The sequence below is a fragment of the Pelodiscus sinensis genome, chromosome 5 (assembly GCF_052426305.1).
Source record: "Pelodiscus sinensis isolate ZL-2025 chromosome 5, ASM5242630v1, whole genome shotgun sequence".
NCBI lineage: Eukaryota > Metazoa > Chordata > Testudines > Trionychidae > Pelodiscus > Pelodiscus sinensis.
Genome location: NC_143056.1, coordinates 21,401,478 through 21,425,900, shown reverse-complemented (window position 1 = coordinate 21,425,900; position 24,423 = coordinate 21,401,478). Strand labels below are relative to the sequence as shown.

Genomic DNA, 24,423 nt, shown 5'->3' with positions numbered 1-24,423 from the left:
GCACAATGCAAGAAAGGATTGCAATCAAGCAGAGATGAAAAAGGCTGTGAGATCATACAGCCTGACTCCGCCTGGAGTGTGACCGGTCCCTACAAAAGAGTTTTGAGGGTGGAATCTTTTCAGATACCATCATTTGTTTTTATTCCTGGGATCAGCAACAGAGCAGAGCAAAATAAAACTGCTTTTCGATTTCTTACACTGTATTGGAGAAGCCTTCTCAAGGGCAACATAGCATGTTGACGCTACAGCTGTTACAAAGCAGCACCTGTGTCTGTGCAGCAGCTGTCACATCCAGACTTTCTGTTTCCATGGAATGGGGTTTTCTCGTGATGTTGTTAATCCACTTCTGTGATAGGAAAGCCAATAGAAGATTGGGATGGGTTGACCTAATGACAGCACTCAAGATGCAAACTTTTTCACAGCTGTGAGTAACATAGCTAGGGCAATGCGATTTTTAAGTGTCAGTGAATGTTCAATGTGTGTTAATATAACAAAAAAACTTTTAGGGAACAAGGACAGTCTTTCTGTTCTGTGTTTGTTCAGTGCCCAGCTTGACCATGATTCCTAGACCCTCTGATAATGTAAATAATAAAGGGTAAAAATTAATGCTTTTTACCTGCTGATCTTAAAGTGTTTTATGGAAGTGGTTGATCTTAAATAGCCCATTTTACAGATGGGAAGCTACCTGTCCAGTCCCATTGTCTACCTCTTCTGCCCTCACTGACTCCTGGGGCAAGCATGGAACTGTGCTGCTAGCAAACCTTTGCAGCTGCCAGCACAACCACCTCATTGCTTGTCACAGGACTAAAATTATCCATCAGCCCACAGGGGTCTCAGAAAAGAACAGGAGGCTGGCACATAAGAATCATACGGGTGAGGGAAGGCCTGGCAGCCACTAGCAATCAGTATCCTCATTTTTTCAGGGAGAACAGCTCTTGCGCAAGAGGGGGCTTTTGCACAAAAAAGAGTCATCTACACAGCTCCTTTTTGCGCAAAAGCCTCTTGAGCAAAAATGGACCCTAATTAATTATGCAAATCATAGAATCATAGGACTGGAAGGGACCTTGAGAGGTCATTGAGTCCAGCCCCCCACCCTCAAGGCAGGACCAAGCTCCGTCTACACCATCCCTGACAGATGTCTATCTAACCTGTTCTTAAATATCTCCAGAGAGGGAGATTCCACCACCTCCCTTGGCAATTTATTCCAATATTTGACCACCCTGACAGTTAGGAATTTTTTCCTAATGTCCAATCTAAACCTCCCTTGCTGCACTTTAAGCCCATTACTCCTTGTCCTGTCCTCAGAAACCAAGAGGAACAAATCCTCTCCTTCCTCCTTGTGACACCCTTTTAGATATTTGAAAACCGCTATCATGTCCCCCCTTAATCTTCTTTTTTCCAAACTAAACAAGCCCAGTTCATGGAGCCTGGCTTCATAGGTCATGTTCTCTAGACCTTTAATCATTCTTGTCACTCTTCTCTGTACCCTTTCCAATTTCTCCACATCTTTCTTGAAATGTGGCGCCCGGAACTGGACACAGTACTCCAGCTGAGGCCTAACTAGTGCAGAGTAGAGCGGCAGAATAACTTCACGAGTTTTGCTTACAACACACCTGTTGATACAACCTAGAATCATATTTGCTTTTTTTGCAACAGCATCACACTGTTGACTCATATTCAACTTGTGGTCCACTATGACCCCTAGATCCCTTTCCGCCATGCTCCTTCCTAGACAGTCGCTTCCCATCTTGTATGTATGGAACTGATTGTTCCTTCCTAAGTGGAGCACTTTGCATTTCTCTTTATTAAACTTCATCCTGTTTACCTCTGACCATTTCTCTAACTTGCTAAGGTCATTTTGAATTATGTCCCTATCCTCCAAAGAAGTCGCAACCCCACCCAGTTTGGTATCATCTGCAAACTTAATAAGCGTACTCTCTATCCCAATATCTACATCATTGATGAAGATATTGAACAGTATGGGTCCCAAAACAGACCCTTGCGGAACTCCACTTGTTATCCCTTTCCAGCAGGATTTAGCACCGTTAACAACAACTCTCTGACTACGGTTATCCAGCCAATTATGCACAAATGAAGCGCAGTAATATGCTAATCCATGCTTCGTTTGCATAAGCTTTTGCAGAAGACAGGTGCAGTATAGACATAGCCTAGAGGTTATCCTCAGAACTTATTTTGTTCGTATTGGTACACTGGTATAGTTTGGGCCTTTTCAACATCCCCTGGCAAAGAGTTCCACAGGTTGACTGTGAAGAATTAATTACTTTTGTTTGTTTAAAATCTGCTGTCTATACATTTAATTGAGTGACCTTCTTATGGTATGTTAGTGAAGTAGTAAATAAAATTTCCTTATTCAATTTTTCCATACTATTCATGTTTTTTAGATCTTTAATATATCCCCCGCCTGACTCTTTAGTAATTTCTTTTCTGAAAAGGCTGAAAAGTCCCTGTCTTTTTAATCTCTCTTCATATGAAAGCTGTTCCTTACTGCCTAATAATTTCTGTTGTCCTTCTCTCTACGTTTTCCAAAGCCAGTATAACTTTTTTTAATGGTGTGACCAGATATGCATGCAGTATTCAAGATGTGAAAATACCAGGACTTTATTATAGAGGCAATATGGATTTTTCTGTCTTATCTCTTCTTTTTCCTAATATTCCCAATATTCTGCTAGCTTTTTAGATTGCTACTGCACTTTATTGAGCAGATATTTTCAGGGAACTATCCACAATGATTCCAAGATCTCTTTCTTGAGTGGGAATAGCTAATTTTAAACTCCATCATTTTTTGTATGCATAGTTGGAATTATATTTTTTCCATGTGCATTACTTTGCATTTATCAGCACTGAAGTCCATCTGCCATTGTGTTGCCCAAACACCATGTTTTGGGAGATCCTTTGGTAACTCTTTGCAGTCAGCTTTGGACTTAACTATTTTGAGTAATTTTGTATCATCTGCAAATTTTGCCACTTCATTGTTTACCCCTTTATCAAGATAATTTATGAATAAGTTCAACAGCACTGGTCCCTATACAGATCCATGGAGCACACCCTATTTTTAAGTGGAATACTTGGCAGTAATTTCATGATGATCTAATGATCCTTCTGTTACTTGAATGACAAGCCTTTTGTTACCTGGGGTATGTCTACACTACAGAGTTTTGTCGGAAAAATAGCTGTTTTCCCGACAAAACCTGAGTTACATCCACACTGCAATTGCGTTCTTCCAAAAGTAAATCGAAAGAACAGAGGGTTTTTCCAGCATTGGTAATCCTCTTTCTACGAGGAAGAGGCCTTTTTCTGAAAGAGCTCTTTCGGAAAAAAGCGTGTGCGGACAGGGAAGAGGGAGTTCTTTCGAAAGAAGAGGAAAAAGGAAAAAGCACAGGTGCCCTGGTGGCCACTCCGTCCATAGCAATCACAGCTGAAATGTGAGAGAGCTTCCATTCAATGTGGACGCTATCTGTCAAAAAAGCAGATTGCTTTTTCGATGTGCTTTTGTGTGTGGACATTCTTTCGGAAGAAGATTTTTCGGAAGATCTCGTCTGAAAAAAGGTTCTTCCGAAAGACGCCTGCAGGCTAGACATAGCCTTAGTCACTCTGCCTTCCTCTGTGTATAAACAAACTCCCTGCCCCAAACACAAAGCTGGGAGCAGCACAAGCTCAGTCGTAGTTAAAAGCATGCCTCTGAAGTCATGGGCTTTAAACAGACCTCAAGTATGAAATTCAGGGGTTCAGATTTTGGGGGGGAGCTACAGCCCCCAGGCATCCCCCCATGGCACCCCTGAGTGGCAAGAAAAAGAAGAGATTGAGCAGAAAGGGAAAGGAATCAAGTGACAATGGGGGTGGAGAGCACTCACTGGGTTAGATCAGTACAGGACTTTGACTGGTGGGTTGTGATTTTGCCTGTAGCAGCCCACAAAATTGGTGGAGACATTACAAATGTCAGTACAAATGACAGTCTAGAGAGGGATTTCTCGGGGGAACCCTATACATTTGCAGGTGGGCTCCTCCGGGGGCAGGAAAGCTGCACAATCTATTGATACAGCTCAGTGCACTAGGCATCCAGGACAAAGCAGGCAACAGAGACCCTCACATTTACTTATTCTAGGGTCCTTCCATCCACAGTGAACAAGGGGCTCTGGTCTTATGAGAACAAGGGTGCCGCTTCCGCTGACAGGCTCTGGGGCCACTAAGCTTTTCTGTGCCTCATGAAAACCAACAAAGGGCTTAGTTAGGAACCGCTGAATTGATCTTTTTATTTTAACTTAAAATCACTGAGTGAAGTGCTGGCCCTAGTGAGGCCGATGGGGAAATTCCCATTTACCTCTGCGAAGCCAGGATTTCACCCATTTTGCCTGGCTATTTGCACCTTGATTTCTAGCATCCTGAAACAGCCTTTTGCCACTGGGGTGCCTCCTAGTGGCCCATCTGGGGATTTGAATCATAGAATCATAGAACTGGAAGAGACCTCAGAAGGTCATCAAGTCCAGCCCCCTGCTCTAGGCAGGACCAATTCCAACTAAATCAACCCGGCCAGGGCTTTGTCAAGCCGAGACTTAAACACCTCTAGGGATGGAGACTCCACTACTTCTCTAGGTAACCAATTCCAGTGCTTCACCACCCTCCTAGTGAAATAGTTTTTCCTAATATCCAACCTGGACCTCTCCCACCACAACTTAAGACCATTGCTCCTTGTTCTGCCATCTGTCACTACTGAGAACAGCCTCTCTCCATCCTCTTTGGAACCTCCCTTCAGGAAGTTGAAGGCTGCTATCAAATCCCCCCTCACTCTTAGCTTCTGCAGACTAAACAGACCCAAATCCCTCAGCCTCTCCTCATAAGTCATATGCTCCAGCCCCCTAATCATTTTGGTTGCCCTCCGCTGGACCCTCTCCAATGCGTCCACATCCTTTTTGTAGTGGGGGGCCCAGAACTGGACACAATACTCCAGATGCGGCCTCACCAAAGCCGAATAAAGGGGAATGATGACATCTCTGGATCTGCTGGCAATGCTCCTCTTAATGCAACCTAATATGCCATTAGCCTTCTTGGCTACAAGGGCACACTGTTGACTCATATCTAGCTTCTCATCCACTGTAACCCCAGGTCCTTTTCTGCAGAACTACTACTTAACCGGTTGGTCCCCAGCTTGTAACTATGCTTGGGATTCTTCCGTCCCAAGTGCAGGACTCTACACTTGTCCTTGTTGAACCTCATCAGATTTCTTGTGGCCCAATCCTCCAATTTGTCTAAGTCATTCTGTACCCTATCTCTGCCCTTAAGCGTATCTACCTCTCCCCCCAGCTTAGTGTCATCCGCAAACTTGCTGAGGGTGCAATCCATACCCTCATCCAGATCATTAATAAAGATATTGAACAAAACCAGTCCTAGAACCGAACCTTGGGGCACTCCGCTAGAAACCGACCGCCATCCTGACATCGAGCCATTGATCAGTACCCGCTGGGCCTGGCCTTCTAGCCATCTTTCTATCCATCTTACCGTCCATTTATCCAATCCACAATCCCTTAACTTGCTGGCAAGAATATTGTGGGAGACCGTATCAAAAGCCTTGCTAAAGTCAAGGTATATAACATCAACTGACTTCCCCATGTCCACCGAGCCAGTTACCTCATCATAGAAGCTAATCAGACTGGTCAGGCACGACTTGCCCTTTGTGAATCCATGCTGACTATTCCTAATCACTTTCCTCTCATCCAAGTGCCTCAATACACTCATCACATGGTCTGACACCCCTTCCTGTGGTTGTTCAGTCTGTCCTGTCGCCTCTCATGGGGTTGCCACCTTCCTAAAGGCACAAAACTGAACACTGTTTGCCCCACCCCACTCCCCACACTTCTCCTTGCCTAGGGCCCACCCCATTCTGCCCTTTCCCCAAGGCCCTGGCCCCTCTTTTCATTTCCCTCTCCCATTTTTGCTGAGGTGGGGAAAGGGGTTGGGGCCCAGGGAGATGAGGGCTGTGGCTGGGGGTGTGGGCACTAAGATGGGGCCAGGGATGAGGGGATAGGGAGGGCTGGGGGCTAGGGCCAACGAGTTCAGAGAGTGGGAAGGGATGCAGGCTCTGGGAGGGTGTTTGCGTGAGGGAGTGGGCTCAGGGCTGGAGCAGAGTTGATGGGGGAGTATGAGCTGTGGGGTAAGGCTTGGGATGAGGAGTTTGGGGTGCAGGTGGGGCTGGGGCTCCAAGTTGGGGCTGAGGGATTTGGGTGTGGGTTTGGGACAGGGGGTTGGGGCATGGGAGAGGGTACAGAGTCCGGGTGGCACTTACCTAAGACGGCTCCCGAGAAACATCCAGCAAGTCCCTGAAGCTCCTAGCTGAGCGGCCAGGGAGGCTGTGCATGCTATCAGTGCCCAAAGGCACTACCGCAACTCCCACTGATTGCAGTTCCCACCAATGGGAGCTGCAGAGCTGGTGCTCAGGGTGGGGGCAGAGCCTCTCTGGCCCCACCTGCACAAATGTCTGAGCCACAGGGACCTGCCAGCCACTTCCTGGAGATATGCAGAGACAGGAGCCGCACAGAGACTGCCTTAGCCCCACTGTGCCACAGCTCCCGGGGGTATGTCTACACTACAAAGTTAATTTGAACTAACAGACGTTAGTTCGAATTAACTTTGATAGGCGCTACACTAGCGCTCTGCTAGTTCGAACTTAATTCGAACTAGCAGAGCACTTAGTTTGAACTAGGTAAACCTCATTTTACGAGGACTAAGCCTAGTTTGAACTTACGGGTGTGTAGCCCCTTAATTCGAACTAGTGGAAGGCTAGCCCTCCCCAGGTTTCCCTGGTGGCCACTCTGGCCAACACCAGGGAAACTCGTATGCCCCCCTCCCGGCCCTGGACCCCTTAAAAGGGCACGGGCTGGCTATGGTGCCCGTGCCAGGTGCAAGCCTTCCAGCACCCAGCCAGCAGACCCTGCACCTGGCATGGCTCGAGCCAGCCACCCGATGCCCCCCAGCCCTCCCCCTCTTCCCAGGACCAGGCTGGGGGCTCCCGGGAGCTTGCCCAGGACCGCAAGAGGCGGGCATCCGCCTGGTCTAGTGCGGACATCGTGGACCCCGTCCATGACCTCCACACTAGGCACAGGAAAGTGGCCGTCTAGGGCAGGAGAGCTGCCAGCCTGGCCACCCAGGAGCAGGTGTGCATGAAAATCAAGGTGGTCCACTGAGACCCCCGACCCTGAGCCCTGAGCTTAGAATGGCCGTACTGGGTCAGACCAAAGATCCATCTAGCCCAGTAGCCTGTCTGCCGACAGCGGCCAACCCTAGGGACCCTGGAGGGGATGGTCTGAAGACAGTGACCAAGCCATTTGTCTCGTGCCATCCCTCTCCAGCCTTCCACAAACTTTGGGTAGGGACACCACTCCTACCCCCTGGCTAATACCACTCCATGGACCCAACCTCTATCACTTTATCTCACTTCTCTTTAAACTCTGTTCTAGTTGTAGCCTTCACAGCCTCCCGCAGCAAGGAGTTCCACATGTTGACTCTTTGCTTTGTGAAGAACAACTTTCTGTTACTAGTTTGAAGACTGCTACCCATTCCTTTCCTTTGGTGTCCTCTAGTCCTTCTATTATGGGAACTAATGAAGAACTTTTCTGTATGCACCCTCTCCACCCCACTCATGCTTTTATAGACCTCTATCCTATCCCCCCTCAGTCTCCTCTTTTCTAAACTGAAAAGTCCCAGTCTCTTTAGCCTCTCTTCATATGGGACTGCTTTGCAAGCGGGGCACCCCTGAGAACTGTCTGTCCGGGCTGGGGGTCGGGTCCCTTTAAGCACAGCCCTCGGCTAGCCTGAGACAGCAGCTCCACGCTCTAAGTCCTACTCTGATGCCCTGCCAGCACTGCTTCCGGACATTCTTTACCCCAGTTCACGGTCCACTCAATGTGGACATGCTAGTTCGAATTAGCAAAACGCTAATTCGAACTAGTTTTTTAGTCTGGATGTGTTAGTTCGAATTAGCTTAGTTAGTTCGAATTAGCGCTGTAGTGTAGACATACCCAGGGTGTTTTGAGGACCAAGATGGGAGCTGAATGAGTACCACAGAGATCTGAGGCCATGAGCTTTTTGAGGGAAGTTACTACTAGAAGCCTTGCTTCTCGATGGGAGGGGGGGGGGGGGTATCTCAGGCAGAGTCTCAGGGTATTAATTTAGCTGAAGTTTGCACAGGTTGGGCTGAATTGTTGTTGAAAATCTTGGTACAGTAAAACTCCAATAGTCCGGCAGCCAATTGTCCAGCACCCCCAATAGTCTGGTATCAAAATGGCAAGTGTTCCTGATGGAACCAGGACTAAGCCCGGAACCGCTCAGGTCAGCCGCTCTCACGTGGGTTACAGCAGGAAGCGGAAGTGTTTTGCTAAGGGAAGAGGGAGGAGATTGGGTTGGGAGTATGCAGTACCTCCTGCTACTCCGGCATATCCGATAATCCGGCACCACCTAGGTCCCAAAAGTGCCAGATTATCGGAAGTCTACTGTAGTTTCTGTTTCTTGCATCCTGACACAAATGTGATTCCCATCTGAACCCTGTCAAACCGTTCTGACACGGGGTGAGAATCAAAGTGCCTCTGCAGGGCAGAGTGGAGGAGTTTGCATAGCACCTGCTCACTCTTAGTGCTGGCTGCAAACAGCCTGGTCCAGCCCGGCTCTGAAACACGCAGCCTTCCATTGTTAAAGTGCTAACTAGTTAGGCTTGGGAACCCTAGTTCATTGGCTGTCCTGACCATTATTATTTAGGAGCCAGAATGAACGAGTTTAGGCTTGATCCTGCCCAGAGCAGGTGCAGCAGCAGCAGACTGAGCGTATAAACTCAAGGAAAAGAATGATGAGCAAACAGAGCAGGGGAACTGATCCTGCATTAATGAGAGAGCTGCTGCCAAGTTACTCCAGCTTTGCTGCATGAATGAGGCTTACGAGGAAACACGAAGCAGCTAAGCATCTCGATAGTATGTGGAGGATTATGCTTATTCCAAGGTGTCCTTGCCCAATCCTCACCTTTTATATCCTGCTCTCTTGCAAGTTGGGAAGCAAGGACACACGGGTTGTGTTCCTTAGTGTAGCAGACTTGGCCTAGCCTTTACTCTTACTGGTGCCCACTGGGGGCATGCCTAGATTAGGACATTATTTTGAAACAAGTAAAATTGACATCATAACTGCTAATTTAACAAAATTGAAAGAGTGTCTCCACTACAGGGAAGCATCGAAATTAGTCAGAATTATTCCAAAATAGCATGTCCACACCGATTGGAGCCTGCCTGACTTAGAGCTCCTGGAAGACCACTGGGGAGGGCACCAGGAGGGCAGATACTACCTGTGGCTGCTTGGTCAGGCAAGCTGCGACACGTGCTTTCAGGGGCACCTCTCTACAGCCGCGTCTCACACGCCATTCTTCCACTGCCTTCCACCCCGGGACACAAAAGGGACACAGTGCGCTCTGGTTGCCCTTGCAGATGCCACAGCACTTACGACATGGAGCCGGCGCTGCTGAGAAGCGGTGCCAGGCTCACGGGCCTCGTGCTGTGCCTCATGGTGCAGTTTGTCCAGATTGCCCACATGTTGCTCAAGCAGCAGGATTACCAGGACGTGCAGAATGAACCCCAGCCCGGACCGCAGGCCCTGATCACCCAGGTCCTGGCACTCCTGCTGCTGTGCATGCCCCTTCATCCCCTGGATACTGTGGAACAGCGCTTCTGGCGACAGGAGACGAGCTTGGACTGGTGGGACAACATTGTTCTGGAGCTATGGGATGACCAGCAGTGGCTGCAGAGCTTCTGCATACAGGCCGCCTTCCTTGAGCTCTGTGAGTGGCTTGCCCCTATCTTCAGGTAACAGGACACCTGCATGCGACCTGCCATCCCCTTGCAGAAGAGCGTGGCCATCGCCCTGTGGAAGCTCAACACGCCGAACACCGACTGCTCAGCCAGGAACCAGTTCAGTGTGGGGAAATCCACAGTCAGGGCCGTGCACCTACAGGTAGGCAAGGCCATCAACCGGGTGCTGCTATGGCAGGTCATCACTGTGAGGAATGTGGAGAGCATTGTGGATGACTTTGCCACCATGCACTTCCCCAACTGCAGGGGCGGGGCATAGATGGCACTCACGTCTGCACTCTGACCCTCACCCACTGTGCCTTGCACTACATCAACAGGAAAGGGTACTTTTCCATGGTGCTGCAGGTCCTCGTGGATCACAAGAGACACTTCACTGAGATCAGCGTCGGATTGTCGAGGAAGGCACACGATGCCTGCATCTTCAGAAACTCCTGCCTGTGCCAAAAGATGCACACCGGCATTTTTTTCCCTCCCCTTTGCTTCCCTGGCTCGTGAAGCCCTACACAGGCTTCCTGGACCCCACCAAGGAGCACTTCAACGCTAGGCTGAGCAGGTGCCACATGTGCATTCGGCCGTTTAAAGGGGAGGTTCAGGACTCTCGTCCATCTGGACCTCAGCGAGCACAACATCCCCTTCGTGGTGGCGGCCTGTTCTGTGCTCCACAACCTATGTGAGAGCAATGGGGAGACTTTCCTGCCAGAGTGGGGGGCAGAAGCTGAACAGCTGGCCAAGGAATTCAAGCAGCTGGATACCAGTGCCGTCAAGAGAACACATCAAGGGGCTGTGCTCATCGTGAGGTCTTGAGTGCCAGTTGTGAGTATCTCCCCCATGACTCTCTTCAAAGGGCCCCTGCATTCCCTCTGTGTGCCTTCCACCACCCCCACCCTTCCCTTCCGCTGCCCTCCTTTCCCACCTTCCGCCCTCTCTCCTGCAGAGCAAATAATAAAGCCTTCTATTTTGAAACAGGACTCTTTGTTGAGTGGTCATAGAAGGGGAGGGACTGGGTAAAGAACCTGAAATGGAGAGGGTGGGGGCTCAGGTATGGGGCTGGCACTGGCATCTGCCTCCAGGTGATTGGGAGGCTTCGGCTGCCCAAGAGGTCCCACCGCCCCCATGTTCTGGAGCCCTGGTGGCCCCTAGGGGGGCTAGTAGAAGAAGCCATGGGGGGGGGGGGAGGTGAAGAGACGGCTGGTGGCCCACTCCATGCACGACACCATGCGCTCCATCATCAAGGTGAGGGAGGAGCACATGGTGTTGTGCTGGCTTGCCAGCTGGTCTCAGGTGGCCTTCCATTGTTCCTGGTCAGCCCAGCGCTCCTCCCGTTCGGTGGCCCACTCCTGGCACTCCTCCTCGAGCCCCCAGATGAGGGACTGCAGGAAAGGCCATCTGCTCTCTTATCTAATCCTCACGGCTTCTTTTCCTCCTGTGAATCCTGCAGAGTTTTGCAGATGGCAAGGGAGGTGAGGAATGCACCAACCTCTCAGCTGGACCAGCTGCGGAGAAAAGTTACAGGCGCAGTCATCTCAGGAGACACTGTGTATGAAGCCTAGCCCTAATCTCTGAGCCGACATCCCAGGTCTTGGTTCAGACAGTGGCAATGTGCTTTGAGCAAGGCCATCTGTTGCCTAGACAGCAGGCATTTTCCAGCAGGGTCACAGACATCACAACACCCATGACCTGAAGTCAAATAGGCATGGGAAAGTGCCATCCAGGCCAGGAACCTGCGGACAGGCAGGAGAGGAGTGGGGGGGACAGGGCGGGTTGGCTTCCTTCTGTGTCCTGTACACTCCAGGTCTGGCACTGGTGGTGTCCCTCAGTGAGAGAACTTCTATCTGCCAGTTCGAGGAGGGGAGAGGTTGGGGGAGGTGTGTATAAGTGGCAGACACCACTTGCTGGAGACCATGCAACTGGTTTCCCCTCCTCCTCCTTCCACCAGCAGGTTCCCATGCATGGGAACAGTCTCCTGCACACCACCACACTTGACCAGGAGTGGATGCTGACTGAGTGAGGGTGTGACCTCATGCCACGTGCAGCATTGCTGTGTGGTTTCATGACCCCAGACTCATTAGTGGTGGCTTGTCATGGGAAGGTATCTTGCCACAGAGGCCAATGTAAGGCAGGCCTCTCCAGGAACCTTGTGAGAAGGAGTAAGGGGTTCACGTGTGAGAGCATCATGGGGCTGAGTGCTCCGGACTGGTGCTCCCTATGTATGCACGTGCACAGACTGTTGTGTGGCACCCCAGGCCGAGTAGGCCAAGAGAGGAGCACGCAGCACCTTGCAGCCCATCTCCCGCCCCCGCATGTATATAGGGAAAGTTAAAGAACTCACCTGAAGTGCCTTCCCTGAAGCTTGGGAGACATCCTGGGATGGGGGCCTGGCTCCAGGGTGAGGAGCAGCTCCCGGCTGGTGGGCCTGGTTGCCTGGGCAGCCTCCTCCTTTTCCTTTTAATCTTGCGCCTCCTCTTCCACCCCACCTTCCTGGTGGCTGAACTCCATATTTCCTGGCTGGCCTTCACAACAATGGGGAGGGTGACCAGGCCCTCTCTCAGGATGGCATCCAGCTGGTCAAAGTACCAGCGGGTTTGCAGTGCCACCCCAGAGCATCTGCTTCCTGGCCTTGTGATATGCCTGCTGGAGCTATTTGATCTTCATGCAGATCTGGTACAGTATCTGGGTGTGGCCTTTGTCAGCAAGGCAGGTGGTGATCTGACTGTAGACCTCTGCATTCCTCTTTCTGATGCTGTGATCCATACCAGTCCAGGCCGGCGTTTTCCTGCATCTCCGGCGTCCCTGGCTAGTCGCAGCTGAGGGACCAGCAGGAGTGCTGGCAACCGTGGGAGGCTCTGAGGGAACATTGGGGTCTCTTATGGCTCCCTCGCTGACTGCTGTCATGCACAGGGCTTGCAAAGCTGGCCATGTGCAAGAAGCCCTTCTGCTGCTGCCTGGAGTTTTAAGCACAGCAGGAGAAGAGGAGCAGTAGAAATGCCAGGAGTGGCCAGAGCAGAGCTGGAGCTGTGAGAGGCCTCCAGAGGCCAATTAGTTTGAATTAGCAGCACTGGAGCATCTTCACTAATGCTATTTCGAAATAACTATTTTGAAATTAGTGCTATACGCCAAGGAAAGCAGGAGTGCAGATTTTGAAATAACCAGCCTGTTATTTTGAAATAACGGACTTGGTAGTGTGGATGCTCCGCTTATAAATTCAACCTCAGGGAAGTTATTTCAAAATAACTCCCTTGTGTAGACCAGGGCTACTAGACTGGGCTCACTTGGATGGTGGAATCTGCTCCTCTGCCCTCCTCTCCCACGTTGCACCAGAACCAATGACCCAGGTGAACACTTCACCATGCGAGAGCTCAGACTTCCTGCTTAAATCCTTGGGGCCCTGCCCTGCTGGTGTTGTTCTAGGGGTGAATATCCATGCCTCTGGGGTGCTCTCTCTGCACTGAACAGCCCTGAGCAGTGATGCAGTCCAGGGAAGAGGCTTTGTTCCTAGCTTGCCTGTCGATCTGAAACAGGGCACGCAGCTGATCCTCAATGCTGGCAGTTACTGCTGCATCATCTTTACGTGATCTGACAGGCTGTGTCCATTCCTCTCATTCAGTCAAGGTCATTAAGCCTTATTAGCAGGATTTCTGTTCATTCATTATTGCCTTTGGCACGCTTGGCTTAATCTGCCCATTTGGGGCTGGCCTGGGCATGGCATAGTGATGTGATTCTACAGGGAGGTCTCTCCTCTCTGGGGACTAGCCGCTAAAGCCATTATAGCCTCAGAACTGAGCAGTATGCTAGTAACTGTACCGACGTTAGTCTGGGGAGCAGGCAGGGGTATGTTGCAGTGCCAGTCTCTGTGCTGTGGGCATTCAGTAGTTACTAGGCATGATGTCATAGCTCCACTGAAGTCCATGGGAGTTTTGCCATTGACTTCAGTGGGGTCAGTGTGTCACTCTGGGTTCGCACCCTACTATAGTGCCACAGATTCCAGTACTGGCTCAGTACCAGCATTGTTCTGGCAGAATGAATCCTGTCTTTCTGAGGCAGGGAGGCAGTCCCAAAGGCTGGACCAGTCTACAGCCCTCCTGTCCCCTCCCGCCCAACAGAGAGATACATGCACAGATGTCTCCTCATCCATCAGAACAACCTGCCTTCTTCCTCCTTCTAAAGGGCTTCTACAAGCCTTTGGCTCTGGCTGTCCATGCCTAGCCTGAGCATAGGGCAATGATCCATGAGCAAGGGCTGAGGAGAAAGGGGCCAACAGTTTCCTTTCACAACCAGCTCCCTATCCCCATATAACTTGTGCCTGACTGTTCCTGGTCCTTCCTCCTCTCACTCCCCAGATGGTCTTCTTTTATCTCCAGGTGTAACAGTGTAACCCTGCAAAGATTAAAGTTTTCCAGCTTTTCTTCCATAGCTCAGTGATTTATTCATTGCCCTGTGCTGGACCTGAGTTCCAGTCCTGAGTTCCCTCTGCTGGCAGAATGGGGAACCAGCATGGGCCAGATCCAGAGCGGGTGTTAAGCAGAACAGTTCAGCTCTGCTGATTTACAGCATCTGAGACTCAGGCTATGTCTAGACTGCTGCTTTTTGTCTGCAATTTGCATGCATTTTCCAATTGTTTTTTTGGGTTTTTTTGGAAGCGGCTTTTCTGAAATTTGGCCTATCTACATTGGGCCAAATTTTGGAAAAAACCTCCTTTTTCGGAAAAGCCCTTCTTCCTCGTGAAATGAGGAAGACAAGGCTTCTGAAAGAGCACATTTGCTCTTCCGCAAAAAAATGCAAGGTGGGTGAAAGGAGCTAGTGATGGAGTACAGATTTCTGAAGATGAGCCGTGCAATATATTTGCAAAAGTATTATTAGAAAGCAAAGCAAAGAAAAGAAAAAGGAAGGAAAGCCCTAGAGCAGTGTTTCCCAGTTGGTGCTTCGCGGAACCCTGGGGTTCCGCAGAGCAAAACGAGGGGTTCCGCGAGGAGCCAGCACTCCCCCGCCCCCTCTGAAAAAGAGAGAGAGAGAGAGCCGGATAGCCAGCAGAGGCATGGGTGGCGAGTTGTGTGGGCTTGTTGTGCCCACGCTCCAGCAATATTTGGAGCTGGAGCGGGTCCCGACCCCCCCCCCCGCGCGCGCGTCCTCCCACCCGGCGTCTCTCCCCGTCCCTGCCGTGTGCAACCTTCTCTGAGCTCCCCCTTGCTGGCTGCTGCTGCCCTGCACAGCATGCTCAAATCAGTGGGTGGAGAGACGCCCGGAAGTGACGTAACGTCACGACCCGGGATTTTAAACTTGCTGGGTGCTGTGATGCGCCGCATGGCTGAGTTGCGGGTTCGGAGTCCGGGGACAGAGCGCAGACTCCGGTCCCACAAAGTGGAAGGCAGAAGGTACGGTAGAGGGAGAGGGAGGGAAGGGGCTTGTGCCGAGGGAAAGGGGAAGGGCTGGGAGAGGAAGGTGCTTATGCAGAGGCGGAGGGGAAGGCACCAAAGGGACAGGGGTGGAGGAGAGACAAATGGCAGGGGGCCAAGCACAGACAATGAGGAAAAAGGCAGGAGGGAAGAGGTGTCAGTGGGAGGGGGACAGGGTGATGCTGGGAGGGGAGAAGGTAAGGGCATTGGGGGCTGGAGGAGGGAGGGGAGGTGCTGGGAGAAGGCTTGAAAGAAGGGGTGGGCATGAGGAAGGCCGGGATAGAGCAAGTCATGTGAGAGGGCACAGGGGAATGGGGGCAGAGGGTGGTTAGGGGTGGGCATCAGGGAAAAATGAGGGCAGGGGAAGTGAGGGAAGGGGGAGGCACCAGGAGGGGGTAAGAGAAGTTGCAGGTGCCAGGGGATTCTGGGGGTGAAGCAGAAGGGCAGACCCCTGCAGTGGAGGGACCACCATCAGAGGAGAGACGCAGGGCAGGTTTGTAGAGGGAGGCGTTAGAAGAGGGGATGAGGAGGGGTAGCTCACATGATCAGAGTGGGGCTACTGGAGAAGTGGGCACAGGGAGGCAAGAAGGGCTGGTGGAGGGGGGCAGGTTGCAGGAGGACTGAGGACAGTGAAAAGAGCAGGAGTCAGGACAGCAGAGGAGGGTGAGGAGTTGGGGGGCAGCAGGCAGCAGGGGAGCTGACATGGCAGCTGAGGGAAAAGGTAGAGGTTTAAAAATATTTATTAATAACTTGGGTGGCACATCCAAACAAGCCACATGAACTCAATACTGGTGTACAACACAATTCATTTTGCTCATGCGAGGAAACTCTTAGGCTATGTCTACACTGGTTGCTTCTTGCGCAAGAACATCTTGCGCAAGTGTTCTTGTGCAAGAACACATCAATTCTTCCATGTGCGAGCTATGCTTTTGCACAAGAGCATCTATGGCAGTGTGGACACTCTCTTGCCCAAGAAAGTGCCGATGGCCATTTTAGCCATAGGGCTTTCTTGCTCAAGAAATTCATGTTGCCTGTCCACACTGGCCTCTTGTGCAAGAATAGTTGCGCAAAAGGGCTTATTCCTGAGTGGAAGAATCGTAGTTGTTGCGGAAGAAGCCCTGATTTCATACATGAGAACGTTAGTGTACTTGCGCAAGAACACACGGCCAGTGTAGACAGGCAGCAAATTTTTGCACAAGAGCAGCCGCTTTGGCGCAAGATCGTGCCAGTGTAGACACAGCCAAGGGGAGGGAGGAAGGCAGGGGCAGGGAATCAGCACTGGCTCAGCATGTCTACATGGTTTGGGGGAAGGTGCAGGGAAATTGAGCTCAGCTGGGTTGCAGAGTGGGGAGGTCTGGGGAACTGGGGTGGGGTGGGGTGTGTGTGTGTGGAGCTCAGAGCTCAGTTTGACTGCAGGAGGAGGGAGGTGCCGGGAACCAGGGCTAGACTCAAGGGGAGGGAGGGACAGGGAATTGGCTCTTGGCTCAGCAGTTTTGTGGGGCTTGGAGGCGGTGCAGGGAAATGGGGCTCAGCTGTGCTGTGGGGGTGGCATGCAGGGAACCAATGCAGGGCTCAGCTGGGCTGAGGTGGATGGGGGAGGGCATACAGAACAGACGGGCAGCTCAGCTGGGCTGTGAGGGGCTGCAGGGAACTGGTGCTGCACTCCCTTGGATTGTGAGGGATGGTTTTGGGGGAAGTGCAGGGAACCAGCAGGGGTGGGCAGCTTAGATCGGTTGCAGGGGATAGAGGTGCAAAGAAGCCTAGTGGGGAAGGGGGGGGGGGGAACCAGGAGCCCTGAAATGACCTCCCTTGGTCCAAAAATTCCTCACCTGGGACCAGTCAGATCTAGAGGGTGCCAGATCAGGGAGGTCCAACTCTTACCCAAGTCCCTTCCTCGCACCCTCCCTCGTAGCCAGACACCCTACATCCAGCCTGCTTCTGCACCCTACCTACCACCCGGACCTTGTCCCCTTCCAGCCCCCAGCTCCTGCACCCCATCCCTATCCTGCTCCTTAGCAGCCCTGCCACCCACCCTAGCACTGCCCTGGCCCCAGCACCTTGCCTCACACCCCAGGACTCAGCACCACCCTGGCCCTGGCCCCAGCACCCTGCCATCCACCCTAGCACCCAGCAGGACCATGTCCCTGACCCCAGCACCCTGCCACCTGCCTGTCCCAGCACCTTGCCCCAGCACCCTGCCACCTGAGCCAGCATCCTTCCACCCAGCAGCACCCTCTCCCCAGCCCCAGCACCCACTAGCACTCTGTCCCCTACCCCCACCAGCACCACATTTGCGACCACATTAGTGAGGCTTGGGGGTTTTTGGAGGAGCTTTTTTTGGGTTTTTTTTGCATCTCACTTGTGTGGCCCCAACTGACTTTTCTGTGGGTCAGTGACCTTTGACTCAAAACAGGTTCCTCACCCCTCTCATATATAAAGACAATGCTCAAACTCAATGCTCAAACTCAAACCTTTTGAGTTTGACATAATATTTTATTTAAAAATGAAGCCAGGCCAACAAGCCCCCAATTGGGATCAAACCCCCATTTCACTGCAGCATGATAACACTCCTGCACCACCTGACCCCAAATCTGAGCCTATCATACACTGGAACCCCCTGTCTTGAGCCTCTTACATCCCCAAACTCCTGCATCCCCACATCCTCAGTCTTCTGCCACAACTCTCCTGTTCCATCCACACATCACAAATCTGTGTCCTGAGCCCATCATACTCACAAACTTCTTGCCCTGAGTCCCTCAGATATCCAGCCCAAACTCCTGCACCCTCACATCCACAAGCCCTGGCTTGCTCAGCACCCCAACCTTCCCCCTGAACCCAACACTCCCCAGCCTAGAGCCCCCTCCCTGAGTCAACAGCCCCTTCTCCTGCATCCAAATTCCCTCCCAGAGCTTGTACTTCTCACCCCTTCCCACACCCAAATCCCTCATTCCCACCCCACACCTCACTCTCACTAGGTTGAGACTGGAATAAGGGCTGGGGATAGCAAGTGATGGAGAGGAGGGGAACAGAGCGGATGAGGCCTCACAGAAGGGAGATGGGGGGGGGGTCTTGCGGAAGGAATGTGATTTTCATGAATTGGTGGATCCCTCTCTCCCCCCCCCCCCCCCCTTTTTTTTTTTTGCTTGACAAACCTAGGGGTTCCCTGAAATTCTGAAATGGGTTCCTCGGCCAAATAAAATTGGGAAACACTGCCCTAGAGGCATGGTCGGTAAGGATCTGGAGCAGGTCTGAGTGTGACTTTGGACTGACAGAGGACACATGTCCTGGGTGGGCTCCTGAAAGAGAGAGCACCGAGGACCCTGTTTCTAAGAAGTGCTCAGCTCTCATGAGTCCAGCTTTTCCAGAGCTCACTATGCTAGGGTACTGCAGGGGCCAATATCCTTGGTAATCTGGCTCATATTCACATGTCTAAGTGGCAGCTGAACGCTTCTGCAAACCAGATCCCTGTTGCGGGCGCTGAGCACTTAACAAGCTGTCCCATTAGTAGGCAGCAGGCACTAAGCCAGTGGCCCTTATGGGAAAGGTGCCACAGTGTAAGGAAAGTGGCTTAGGGGTAAGTAGCAGGCCCAAGAATGGAGGTACAGACTTCACCCAAGCAGAAAATCTTTTGCAGCAAATGGGGAGCTGGTGGGGGAGAGGGACATAGTATGGATTAGGCCTAAGACAAAGCCCTGAATATTGGGACATCTGGCCATCCCATTCCACTGCCAGCAACCCAATCAGACCTAACTGGCCCTATGACTCCTTTTATATTATCGCTTGTTCTCCGAACACCCTGCACTGCATCAAAAGGATGTTAGCACACTCCCTTGTACTCCTACATTTCCCACCCATCCCCAGTGCAAGAGGGAATGAGCTGCCTCTGGGCCACCCTGGGATGCCTGCCCTGGTGTAAGCTAGTGCTCTGGCACATTGCTGCCACCTGCAGGCAGGAACTGCCAAGCACACAAGGACAGAATTTGTAATAGAGGTGAAGGAATGAGGCGGGTGGGAGTGAAATCCATTTTTTTCAAACTTTAATTACTGTGGTGGCTTAACTTAAACACTCATTCAATGATACCGTAGTGCTGCTTTTCAGACGCAGCCCCAGCAATGTCAACTAAGGACTTGATGCAGGGACGAAGCAATCTAGGCACAGTATATCACAAATCAGCACATACCCTTGACTGCTAACTAGCTGCTTGCAGAGCTCACACGTGCTTGTAGCACTGCAGAGCCCAATGTTCTGGTGCAGTCACTGAGTTACAAACAGGGGAATCAGGCACAAACGAGACAAGGCAAAAAATGATCATAGTTTGGCTCAGTGAATGAAAATAAAGATAATGGAATGGACGACTGTAATTATGAGATTTGCTCTTTTGGGTGAGAAAAGGAAATTTAACATTTTTCCTGCATTGATGATTATGACACATCGGTCATGCTGCCGTTGCTGATCAACATGCTGTAACTCTCGTTAATCAGCTGGATCTTTAAAGTGACTCCATCTGGTTCAAAGTCAGGCATTTTAAAAGATACATTTCCATGTCTGTGCCATTAGTAGAACCTTAGATGACTAAAATGGAGCAAATTCTAAAAGTAGAATTAGCTTCTCATCATTTCAGTTGCTTGTTTCTCAGCCCCTCCCCAAACACCCCCATTCTAATAACAGTGTTGTTTTTGCTTATGAACAATTTCTAGTGGTTTGACTTCCTGGTTCTCAGGCATTAACACTGTGCTGCAATGCTTAGGGTATGTCTACACTGGGAAGTTTTGGTGACAAAAGTGCTATAAACATGCAAAAGTTGCCAAAAGTGAAAATTGGTCAAACCAGTTTTTCTGCCTCCCATTGTCGACATTTCACAGACACACTGCTAGCACCCTGTTGACAGAACAAAGCGATGTAGGTAAGCATCCCACAGAGTGCAGTATTGTAGGAAGGCAGAGCTTCTCTGTGAGCTCTCCCTGCTGAGGAATGTCAAAGTAGCACAGCAGTCTTTCCACCTCTTCCCCTGCAGCAGCAGTCTGCCTGCCACTGTGTTCCTAGCAGGGCAGACAGGGAAGGAACATTCCAATTATTTGTTCTTTGTTTGTTCTCCAAATGCTGTGTTTCTAGTACAGGACAGAACAGGAGCAGTCCTTTTATTTGCTCTTTGTTCCCCAAATGGAGCTATTCACTTAGATGTCAGATAGTTACCGGAGCTTTGAGAGGCGAAGGGTGCATGCTTGCAGGGCAGCAGAGATCACAAAACATTGAGTACAGCAGGCATTGTGGGCAGGCATTGTGGGATACAGGCAGATGCCAGTTCTCTTAACTAAACAAACAGCAGAGTCCACACTGGCTTTTTGTCAACAATAAAGGGAGGGGAAAAGATAAAAGTCTCTTGCGGGGCTAGAAGTTTTTTGTCACCAAAGCTGGGTGTTTTTCCCAACAAAAGTTGTGTTGTAGTGCCAAAAGGCAGATTGTGATGACTACACATGCCAGTGTATTGGCATGATCTTGCGCAAATACTCTTTAACGTAAGAGTTCTTGCATTAAATTATTTGCGCAAGAGAGTGTCTACACTGGCATGTGCCTTTGTTCAAGAGATGTGCTTTTGTGCAAGAGCATCCATGCCAGTGTAGATGCTCTCTTGCACAAGAAAGCTCCGATTGGCATTTTAGCCATCAGGCTTTCTTGCGCTAGAAATTCATGTTGCCTGTCTACACTGGCCTCTTGCGCAAGAACAGTTGCGCAAGAGGGCTTATTCCTGAGCGGGAGCATCATAGTTCTTGCGCAAGAAGCACTGATTTCACACATGAGAACGTCAGTGTTCTTGCGCAAGACCTCCCCATCGGTGTAGACAGGCAGCATGTTTTTGCGCAAAAGCGGCCGTGTTGGTGCAAGATCGCGCCAATGTAGACACAGCTTTGGGTTATGGAGTTGTCCTGAAAACAGGTCAGTGGTCATTACATTTCATAATAGAGACTGAAAAAATAAGTTCTTGGACAAAAGCCGAGGAGAAAAAATGCCAATACTATAAATACTACTGCTCTCTTCATAGTGCTGGCCTCCACACACTCTTTGGCAGGAACAGAGGGCAGCTGACATAACTGATTTATTGGAGCCAGTCCTTTGGCACACATGACATTGCTCAGTTCAAAGTGAATCTTGGAAGTAGCCTGGTCTATATGCAATTTCTGTACCAAATGCCACCATCAGACAAAATAGTTTCCAAATGGAAATGCCAGTTCTGTTCTCTGCAGTAAGCTCTGACATTGTGTCTGACGTGTAGCTGAGCTGCCTTCTGAGTGGCCACGTAAGTGATACCTTGCTTAAGCCCCAGTCCTGAAAACACTTATGCATATGCTTTGTTAAGTCTGTGAGTGGTTCTAGTGACTTCAGCGGGTCACCTTATGATTAACGTTAAACACGTGTGTGTTTTCAGGATCGAGAATAGCTATCATCAGAAATTGCTGCTATCATGCTAATGGGCTGATACGAGGAAGAAAAGATTCCCTTTGTGTTTCCCTCTGGGTTTTGCAGAGCACATGTCTCCTTACACCAGTGCTTCCCTTTCCATGTTACGTCAGGTCTAGGGTTTGTAGAGCTGCCAGCACTGAGCCTGTCCAGACTGTGAGTATCGTAGGGAGGTGGTGAAAGATTGTACACTGCGTCATACTTCTCTGGTTTCCCTATCAGTTTCTGCACAACCCCAACTGCCCTGGATGAGTATGCGTCCCCTGGCTTTGAATATTCCAGCCTTTATTTTTAGCCTGTATGTGCAGGGGTGTTGGTAGAGGTCTATAAAGTGCTACAGTCCCTCTAGGGAGCATGGGACAAGCCACATATGTAACGTCAGCAGGTTCTCCTGCCCAGGTGCTAAAGACCCCCATCTGGAATTCCCCATGCGAAAAAGAGGTTGTGTGGTCCCAATAGGTCTCTAGGCCAAGCTTGGCACACACTCCCCCTCCCCCTCCCCCATGGACAACATACATTTCCCAGTCTATTTATGATAGCCAGGGATCTGAACCCTGATCTTTCCAAACTCTGTTTGCAACATGGATGCAGCTGACTGGTGATTTCAACATGGAGGGGTCACTTCTTGTAGGCCTTCCCTTCAAGGTAATAACTGTGCAAGCTGCTCACATGTTTCAGTGACGTTTCCTGGAGCAGGAGTAATACTACAAAGTCCAAACCTTAGTAAGTGTTTATTTCAATGTTGTGTTAATGCCAGTTTTGCCCTGATCTTATGAACGTTCCGTGGCGCATGAGATTTTGGGCAGGAAAGTTCCGTACAACCATGGATTCTAAGTGAATATTTCAGAATATTCAGGCCCTTCACGTTCCAATTCAGGAGCAGGAGCATGGGAAAGTAACCACTTCTTAGAACATCAGATACACGGGGAAATTCCAGCCTGTTCATGGGCAATTTGTGAATGGAAAATGAGGTGACTTGTTTGAATAAATTATGTTAGGAATGAGTCACTTGGCTATTATTTACTAATCCCTCACACCTTGTTTGCACTAAGGAGTATCCTGGACTCAGCCATTGTGGGCTGGTTGTGAAAGTAGTTGCACCAGTCCTTTGAGGAAGGATTATAGTGGTGCCTAGGCTCCCTAGGTGGTGGTGGGGGGGAGATAGGGATTTAGCAAAGGGATTCTTAAAGTTGGATGGGGAGCTGCCCAAGCTAGGCAGGTGTGAGATGCAAAGGAAAGAGGCAGGGCCATCCTTATCTGTACGCAGAATATGCAGCAACGTAGGGCATCTGAAAATTTGGGGCACCACTGAGTCTTAATGTCTATCCACCCCCTCCCCTTCCTATCCCTGCTCTGTGGCTCTGCTGCCTCCAGGCAGAGAGGACCCAGTTAACTTAAAAATGAAAAAGCCTGCCAGAGCTGTTAGCAGAACACTCAGCCTGTGAAAGAGCCTTTCACGTGATAACGAAGCCATTTGCCAACCCCAGGTATGTAGGGTTACTTTCTGAATTTAGTGTTCGTGTTAGAGTTCTCTGTGTTCATCAATGGGATCTTGGTATAAAATTTGCTTTTAAAATATTTCATTACTGCGTTGGTGAAGGTTATGCAATCACATATTTTAAAAAACCATCCCTCCCAGCTGCCATGAGGCACAGGGACACCGGTTCAATAGTACTGCGCACATAAAGCCTAAGGACGTCCCTGGAGAGGGGTGGGGCTTAGGGCTTTGATTTGTAAAGGAGTTAATGCCTGACTCCCAGTGATATGGACCTTGGTCATCGGACTGACAAGCTGGAGGAAGGTGCCTCATACCTCCGCTTGGTGTCTCTGGGTCTCTTCTCTTGGAACTATTTCACGCTGCATAAAGAGTAAAATAGTCCGGGGGTGAGGAGAAACACACCCACAGTGAGAGCCTGACTCTGTCACCCAGCGCTCAAGACACTCAGCTGGCATGGGGGGAGAGTTGGGGTCAAGTTGCTGCACTAAGGAACTTTTCGTTATTGCTACAAAGGGGAACAGGCTCAATAGAAGTGATTGCAAGAGCCCCAGTCCCAGAGCTTGGTGTTAGATCACTTACATGAGAGTCATGGGGTCTAATCCCTGCTCTGTATGAGGCAAACAGAGATGCAAATGTGTCTCCACATCCTCTGTACGCACCCTCTCCTCTCCCCGCCTTCTAATTCCACTTCCATCCTGGCTACCTTTTGTGGAGCACAGGCATGAGCAGAGCATCGGTGGGGCTGTATCAGGATGCTGATGTGTTTGCACGTTCCCAAGAGCAGCCAGTTGCAACCAGTGCAAGGAGGGGTAAGCCTTGCACAGCTCAGTCAGTGCAAATGCTGCTATTCTAACGACTAGCCAGCGAGGTCTGTGCTAGGGCTCCTTCTGGGGATAGGCAAAGCGTGAGCTGAGGAAGGGAAGGAATGATATACCCTAGTGCCAAATGGGGAGGCATTGTATGGGCTAATGCCAAAGCCAGAATAATAAGCACACAATGGCCCAACCAAGCCCCCTCAAACTCCGTGGTGTCCAGTGAGAGATGAGGCTGCCTAGGCCTTTGGAAGATCAGGCCCAGGGTGGGGCAGTTATTGGCTAGGAATGCTGGTAGGCCAGCCCCTCTCCTCATGAAGGGCTCAGCTGCGGAGTGGCCATACAGCCAAGGGCTGTTCCTGTGAAGTAGCTAACCCAGCATTCTCCATACCCAGAGACAAAGGGGGGA

General features: G+C 50.5%; 1 protein-coding gene across 3 annotated transcripts in view; it reads left to right on the top strand.

The window, feature by feature from the left end:
• The window catches only part of AMN (amnion associated transmembrane protein), a 65,695-nt gene that overhangs the window by 18,145 nt on the left and 23,127 nt on the right, over positions 1-24,423 (top strand). The window lies entirely within an intron of this gene.